The 10,875-nt window shown below is 28.6% G+C and overlaps 1 protein-coding gene across 1 annotated transcript in view; it reads right to left on the reverse strand.

Moving 5' to 3' along the window:
* Window positions 1-10,410, reverse strand: part of LOC133538608 (uncharacterized) — a 39,074-nt gene extending 28,664 nt beyond the window's left edge. The window contains exons 1-2 of the mRNA XM_061880260.1: window positions 10,341-10,410; window positions 10,208-10,261 (exon numbers count right to left, since the gene is read on the reverse strand). The gene's annotated coding sequence lies outside the window, so the exon portion shown is untranslated. The remainder of the gene's footprint in view (window positions 1-10,207; window positions 10,262-10,340) is intronic.
* Window positions 10,411-10,875: the final 465 nt, after the last annotated feature.

Below are 10,875 nucleotides of genomic sequence, written 5' to 3' on the forward strand. Positions count from 1 at the left end.
CATACATGCATGAATGTACATACATACATGCATGAATGTACATACATACATGCATGAATGTACATACATACATGCATGAATGTACATACATACATGCATGAATGTACATACATACATGCATGAATGTACATACATACATGCATGAATGTACATACATACATGCATGAATGTACATACATACATGCATGAATGTACATACATACATGCATGAATGTACATACATACATGCATGAATGTACATACATACATGCATGAATGTACATACATACATGCATGAATGTACATACATACATGCATGAATGTACATACATACATGCATGAATGTACATACATACATGCATGAATGTACATACATACATGCATGAATGTACATACATACATGCATGAATGTACATACATACATGCATGAATGTACATACATACATGCATGAATGTACATACATACATGCATGAATGTACATACATACATGCATGAATGTACATACATACATGCATGAATGTACATACATACATGCATGAATGTACATACATACATGCATGAATGTACATACATACATGCATGAATGTACATACATACATGCATGAATGTACATACATACATGCATGAATGTACATACATACATGCATGAATGTACATACATACATGCATGAATGTACATACATACATGCATGAATGTACATACATACATGCATGAATGTATATACATACATGCATGAATGTATATACATACATGCATGAATGTATATACATACATGCATGAATGTATATACATACATGCATGAATGTATATACATACATGCATGAATGTATATACATACATGCATGAATGTATATACATACATGCATGAATGTATATACATACATGCATGAATGTATATACATACATACATGAATGTATATACATGCATTCATATATACATACATACATACATACATACATGAATGTATATACATACAAAATACATGAATGTAGATACATACAAAATACATGAATGTAGATACATACAAGAATGAATGTATGTATGCATATACTTTTATTAAAGTGTATACATACATGAATGTATATACATACATGCATGTATGCATGTATATACATTTATGAATGTATATACATACATGAATATATATACATACATACATCTATACATACATGAATGTATATACATACATACACTAATTTGTATATACATACATACATACATACATACATACATGTATGTATATACCTACATACATACATGAATGCATTTACATATGTATGCATGTATATATATGTATATAGTTATGAATGTATATACATAAATACATTATTGTATACACATACATGTATATACGTACGTACGTACATACATACATACATGTACATACGTACATACATACATATATGAATGAAGGCATACACATAAATACATACATGAATGTATATACATACATGAATGTATGCATCTATGTATGCATATACAGTTACGAATGTACGTATATACATAATATGAATGTTTAAACATACATGTATATACATACATACATAATTATATATAAATATATACATATTTGAATGTTTATACATATATATACATACATGAATGTATACAAATACATATGAAGGTATATACATACATATATGAATGTATATACGTACATACATGAATGTAGATACATACATCAATGTATGTATGTAAGTATGTATGTATATATATATATATATATATATATATATATATATATATATATATATATATATATATATATTTATGAGTGTATATACATACATACATGAATGTATATACATACATTAATGTTTGTATATACATTTTTGAATGTATTTTCATACATACATGAATGTATACACATACATACATAAATACATACATACATACATGAATGTATACACATACATACATAATTATATATAAATATATACATATTTGAATGTTTATACATATATATACATACATGAATGTATACAAATACATATGAAGGTATATACATACATATATGAATGTATATACGTACATACATGAATGTATATACATACATCAATGTATGTATGTAAGTATGTATGTATATATATATATATATATTTATGAGTGTATATACATATATACATGAATGTATATACATACATTAATGTTTGTATATACATTTTTGAATGTATTTTCATACATACATGAATGTATACACATACATAAATACATACATACATACATGAATGTATATACATACATACATACATGAATGTATATACATGCATTCATATATACATACATACATATATACATGAATGTATATACATAGAAAATACATGAATGTACATACATACAAGAATGAATGTATTTATGCATATACATTTATGAAAGTATATACATACATACATTCATGTATGTATGTACATTTATGAATGTATATACATACATACATACATGAATGTATATACATGCATTCATGAATGTATATACATGCATTCATGAATGTATATACATACATACATACATGAATGTATATACATGCATTCATATATACATACATACATATATACATGAATGTATATACATAGAAAATACATAAATGTACATACATACAAGAATGAATGTATTTATACATACATACAAGAATGAATGTATTTATACATACATACAAGAATGAATGTATTTATACATACATACAAGAATGAATGTATTTATACATACATACAAGAATGAATGTATTTATACATACATACAAGAATGAATGTATATACATACATACATTTATGAATGTATATACATACATACATTTATGAATGTATGTATATACATACATACATTTATGAATGTATATACATACATACATACATTTATGAATGTATATACATACATACATTTATGAATGTATATACATACATACATACATACATTTATGAATGTATATACATACATACATACATTTATGAATGTATATACATACATACATTTATGAATGTATATACATACATACATTTATGAATGTATATACATACATACATTTATGAATGTATATACATACATACATTTATGAATGTATATACATACATACATTTATGAATGTATATACATACATACATTTATGAATGTATATACATACATACATTTATGAATGTATATACATACATACATTTATGAATGTATATACATACATACATTTATGAATGTATATACATACATACATTTATGAATGTATGTACATACATTTATGAATGTATGTACATACATTTATGAATGTATGTACATACATTTATGAATGTATGTACATACATTTATGAATGTATGTACATACATTTATGAATGTATGTACGTGTATACATTCATATATACATACATACATACATACATACATAGATACATGAATGTATATACATACAAAATACATGAATGTATATACATACAAGAATGAATGTATGTATGCATATACTTTTATGAAAGTATATACATACATGAATGTATATACATTTATGAATGTATATACATACATGAATATATATATACATACATGTATGTATATACCTACATACATACATGAATGCATTTACATATGTATGCATGTATATATATGTATATATTTATGAATGTATATACATAAATACATTATTGTAAATACATACATATATACATACATACATGTATATACGTACGTACGTACGTACATACATACATATATACATACATGTACATACATACATACATACATATATATATGAATGAATGCATACACATAAATACATACATGAATGTATGCATCTATGTATGCATATACAGTTACGAATGTACGTATATACATAATATGAATGTTTATACATACATACATGAATGTATACACATACATACATAATTATATATAAATATATACATATTTGAATGTTTATACATATATATACATACATGAATGTATACAAATACATATGAAGGTATATACATACATATATGAATGTATATACGTACATACATGAATGTAGATACATACATCAATGTATGTATGTAAGTATGTATGTATATATATATATATATATATATATTTATGAGTGTATATACATACATACATGAATGTATATACATACATTAATGTATGTATATACATTTTTGAATGTATACACATACATACATAAATACATACATACATACATACATGAATGTATATACATACATGAATGTATATACATGCATTCATATATACATACATAAATACATACATACATACATAGATACATGAATGTATATACATACATGAATGTATATACATGCATTCATATATACATACATAGATACATGAATGTATATACAGACAAAATACATGAATGTACATACATACAAGAATGAATATATGTATGCACATACTTTTATGAAAGTATATACATACATACATGAATGTATATACATACATACATGTATGTATGTATATATATTTATGAATGTATATACATACATACATACATGTATGTATATACCTACATACATACATGAATGCATTTACATATATATATATTTATGAATGTATATACTTACATACATTATTGTATACACATACATACATACATACATGTATATACATACATACATGTATATACGTACATACGTACATACATATATGAATGAATGCATATACATAAATACATACATACATGAATGTATCTATGTATACATATACAGTTACGAATGTACGTATATACATAATATGAATGTTTATACATACATACATGAATGTACATACATACATACATGAATGTACATACATACATCCATGAATGTTTATACATACATACATCCATGTATGTACACACATACATCCATGTATGTACGTACACACATACATACATCCATGTATGTACGTACACACATACATTCATGTATGTACGTACACACATACATTCATGTATGTACGTACACACATACATTCATGTATGTACGTACACACATACATTCATGTATGTACGTACACACATACATTCATGTATGTACGTACACACATACATTCATGTATGTACGTACACACATACATTCATGTATGTACGTACACACATACATTCATGTATGTACGTACACACATACATTCATGTATGTACGTACACACATACATTCATGTATGTACGTACACACATACATTCATGTATGTACGTACACACATACATTCATGTATGTACATACATACATACATTCATGTATGTACATACATACATACATTCATGTATGTACATACATACATACATTCATGTATGTACATACATACATACATTCATGTATGTACATACATACATACATTCATGTATGTACATACATACATACATACATATATGAATGAATGCATACACATAAATACATACATGAATGTATATACATACATGAATGTATGCATCTATGTATGCATATACAGTTACGAATGTACGTATATACATAATATGAATGTTTAAACATACATACATGTATATACATACATACATACATAATTATATATAAATATATACATATTTGAATGTTTATACATATATATACATACATGAATGTATACAAATACATATGAAGGTATATACATACATATATGAATGTATATACATACATACATGAATGTATGTATGTAAGTATGTATGTGTATATATATATATATATATATATATATATATATATTTATGAGTGTATATACATACATTAATGTATGTATATACATTTTTGAATGTATACACATACATACATAAATACATACATACATGAATGTATATACATACATGAATGTATATACATGCATTCATATATACATACATAAATACATACATACATACATACATAGATACATGAATGTATATACATACATGAATGTATATACATGCATTCATAAATACATACATAGATACATGAATGTATATACAGACAAAATACATGAATGTACATACATACAAGAATGATTGTATGTATGCACATACTTTTATGAAAGTACATACATACATACATGAATGTATACACATACATACATGTATGTATGTATATATATTTATGAATGTATATACATACATGTATGTATATACCTACATACATACATGAATGCATTTACATATATATATATATTTATGAATGTATATACTTACATACATTATTGTATACACATACATACATACATACATACATGTATATACATACATACATATATGAATGAATGCACATACATAAATACATACATACATGAATGTATCTATGTATACATATACAGTTACGAATGTACGTATATACATAATATGAATGTTTATACATACATACATGAATGTACATACATACATACATGAATGTACATACATACATCCATGAATGTTTATACATACATTCATGTATGTTTATACATACATTCATGTATGTACATACATACATCCATGTATGTACATACATACATCCATGTATGTACATACATACATCCATGTATGTACATACATACATCCATGTATGTACATACATACATCCATGTATGTACACACATACATTCATGTATGTACATACATACATACATACATTCATGTATGTACATACATACATACATTCATGTATGTACATACATACATTCATTCATGTATGTACATACATACATTCATGTATGTACATACATACATACATACATACATACATATATGAATGAATGCATACACAAATACATACATGAATGTATATACATACATGAATGTATGCATCTATGTATGCATATACAGTTACGAATGTACGTATATACATAATATGAATGTTTAAACATACATACATGTATATACATACATACATAATTATATATAAATATATACATATTTGAATGTTTATACATATATATACATACATGAATGTATACAAATACATATGAAGGTATATACATACATACATGAATGTAGATACGTACATACATGAATGTAGATACGTACATACATGAATGTATATACATACATACATGTACATACATACATACATGCATGAATGTACGTACATACATACATACATGCATGAATGTACGTACATACATACATACATGCATGAATGTACGTACATACATACATACATGCATGAATGTACGTACATACATACATACATGCATGAATGTACGTACATACATACATACATGCATGAATGTACGTACATACATACATACATGCATGAATGTACGTACATACATACATACATGCATGAATGTACGTACATACATACATACATGCATGAATGTACGTACATACATACATACATGCATGAATGTACGTACATACATACATACATGCATGAATGTACGTACATACATACATACATACATGCATGAATGTACGTACATACATACATACATACATGCATGAATGTACGTACATACATACATACATGCATGAATGTACGTACATACATACATACATGCATGAATGTACGTACATACATACATACATGCATGAATGTACGTACATACATGCATGAATGTACGTACATACATGCATGAACGTACGTACGTACATACATGCATGAATGTACGTACGTACGTACATACATGCATGAATGTACGTACGTACGTACATACATGAATGTACGTACATACGTACATTCATGCATGTATGTATGTACGTACATTCATGCATGTATGTATGTACATACATTCATGTATGTATGTATGTACATACATTCATGTATGTATGTATGTACATACATTCATGTATGTATGTATGTACATACATTCATGTATGTATGTATGTACATACATTCATGTATGTATGTATGTACATACATTCATGTATGTATGTATGTACATACATTCATGTATGTATGTATGTACATACATTCATGTATGTATGTATGTACATACATTCATGTATGTATGTATGTACATACATTCATGTATGTATGTATGTACATACATTCATGTATGTATGTATGTACATACATTCATGTATGTATGTATGTACATACATTCATGTATGTATGTATGTACATACATTCATGTATGTATGTATGTACATACATGAATGTATGTATGTATGTACATACATGAATGTATGTATGTATGTACATACATGAATGTATGTATGTATGTACATACATGAATGTATGTATGTATGTACATACATGAATGTATGTATGTATGTACATACATGAATGTATGTATGTATGTACATACATGAATGTATGTACGTACGTACATACATGAATGTATGTACGTACGTACATACATGAATGTATGTACGTACATACATGAATGTATGTACATACATACATGAATGTATGTACGTACATACATGAATGTATGTACGTACATACATGAATGTATGTACGTACATACATGAATGTATGTACGTACATACATGAATGTATGTACATACATACATGAATGTATGTATGTACATACATGAATGTATGTACATACATACATGAAAGTATGTATGTACATACATGAAAGTATGTATGTACATACATGAAAGTATGTATGTACATACATGAAAGTATGTATGTACATACATGAAAGTATGTATGTACATACATGAAAGTATGTATGTACATACATGAAAGTATGTATGTACATACATACATGAATGTATGTATGTAGATACATGAATTTTTGTATGTAGATACATGAATGTATGTATGTATATACATTTAATTACATATATACATACATACCTGAATGTATCTACATACATACATAAATGTATAAACATACATACATACATAAATGTATATACATACATACACTAAATGTATACACAAAACTACATACATACATGTAAATACAATCATACATGATTGTATTTACATACATACATGAATGTATATACATACATGAATGTACCTACATACATACATGAATGCATATACATACATACATACATACATACATACATACATACATACATAAATGCATATACATACATACATGAATGTATATACATACATACATACATGAATGTATATACATACATACATACATACATACATCAATCAATCAATCAATCGTTTACTTACATAGCCCTAAATCACTAGTGTCTCAAAGGGCTGCACAAACCACAACACAAACCACTACGACATCCTCGGTAGGCCCACATAAGGGCAAGGAAAACTCACACCCAGTGGGACGTCATTGACAATGATGACTATGAGAACCTTGGAGAGGAGGAAAGCAATGGATGTCTAGCGGGTCTAACATGATACTGTGAAAGTTCAATCCATAATGGATCCAACACAGTCGCGAGAGTCCAGTCCAAAGCGGATCCAACACAGCAGCGAGAGTCCCTTTCACAGCGGAGCCAGCAGGAAACCATCCCAAGCGGAGGCGGATCAGCAGCGCAGAGATGTCCCCAGCCGATACACAGGCGAGCAGTACATGGCCACCGGATCGGACCGGATCCCCTCCACAAGGGAGAGTGGGACATAGGAGAAAAAGAAAAGTAACGGCAGATCAACTGGTCTAAAAAGGGAGTCTATTTAAAGGCTAGAGTATACAAATGAGTTTTAAGGTGAGACTTAAATGCTTCTACTGAGGTGGCATCTCGAACTGTTACCGGGAGGGCATTCCAGAGTACTGGAGCCCGAAATGAAAACGCTCTATAGCCCGCAGACTTTTTTTGGGCTTTGGGAATCACTAACAAGCCGGAGTCCTTTGAACGCAGATTTCTTGCCGGGACATATGGTACAATACAATCGGCAAGATAGGATGGAGCTAGACCGTGTAGTATTTTATACGTAAGTAGTAAAACCGCTGCTACTATACTCCCCTGCTTCACAGGCCGCTGGATGTAGCCGCTGAATTATTCCCATGCTAGTTAGCAGGTCTAGCAAGCACGCGTCTATCAGTCCAAAACGGCCCGATATGTCCACATCCAGAAGTGTCTGGCGGTCGTACGTGATCACGGAGTGACCACGATGTGAGCCAGCCATAAAGTTTGTAGAATTGTCCGGTATTTCTGCCAAATGTTCCATATTTAGCAAGAGCTCCTCGATGTAGCAGCCCTTCCGGGCGCCACCATCTTGACATCAGAATCACAATATGCAATAAAATGCTGAAATAACCATTAGCAGCATAATTATGAGCAACACAAAGCAGTCAGTGCACTAAATGTGCTTATGATCTAATCACATAAAAGTACATCCAATACACAAATGTGATCGTTAGTTGAAGTCATAAAGATGTTAATAAGGAGGATTGAGAATATTCCAGAAAGAAGAAAGATGAATGCTTCAAGTGCTATTGTCAGAAATATGGACTCACCAACTCAGCTTCTACAGTCAAACACAGCTTCATGACAAACAATGGAAGTCGGCTCTATAAAGTGACAAAATAGGCATGTAGTTTAAAATGGGTCAGCACAATATTTCAGGTGAAAACCAGGTTTAAAAACTACTTTGAGCAGAAATGTCATCGATCTCTCATGTCCTGTCTCCTGGCTACTTCCTGCTAGCGGCTTATAAGCACCACTGATTGGACCGCGGCGGTCACGTGACAAGGGAGGAGTGCGCCGGGTTGCCAAAGTTAACTACAGCAAGAGCATACCAGTCACTTCCGGCTACCGGTATATACCTACAGCTGATTGGACTGTGGCGGTCACGTGACTAAGAAGTGCGCAAAGAGTAAACAGAAAGGCAAGAGCTTAATAGTCTCCGCAAATGTATTTGACACCTGCGTTACATAAACATTGATTGATTGATTGATCGTTTAATCGCCCAGCCCTATCGGCATTTTTCCATTTTTCTATTTTTTTTATGTGTCATGTTATATTTTTTATTTATTTATGTTTTGCGATAAATATTGGTATTGTTTTGTCGCCCAGCCCTATCGGCCTTTATTTATTTATTTATTTATTTATTTTTTTACCCAAGTTAGGCTTCTCATACACTTATATTCTTACACTAAACACGTATTTAATATTTATAAACTAA

Source organism: Nerophis ophidion, linkage group LG20 (assembly GCF_033978795.1).
Source record: "Nerophis ophidion isolate RoL-2023_Sa linkage group LG20, RoL_Noph_v1.0, whole genome shotgun sequence".
NCBI classification, from domain to species: Eukaryota; Metazoa; Chordata; class Actinopteri; order Syngnathiformes; family Syngnathidae; genus Nerophis; species Nerophis ophidion.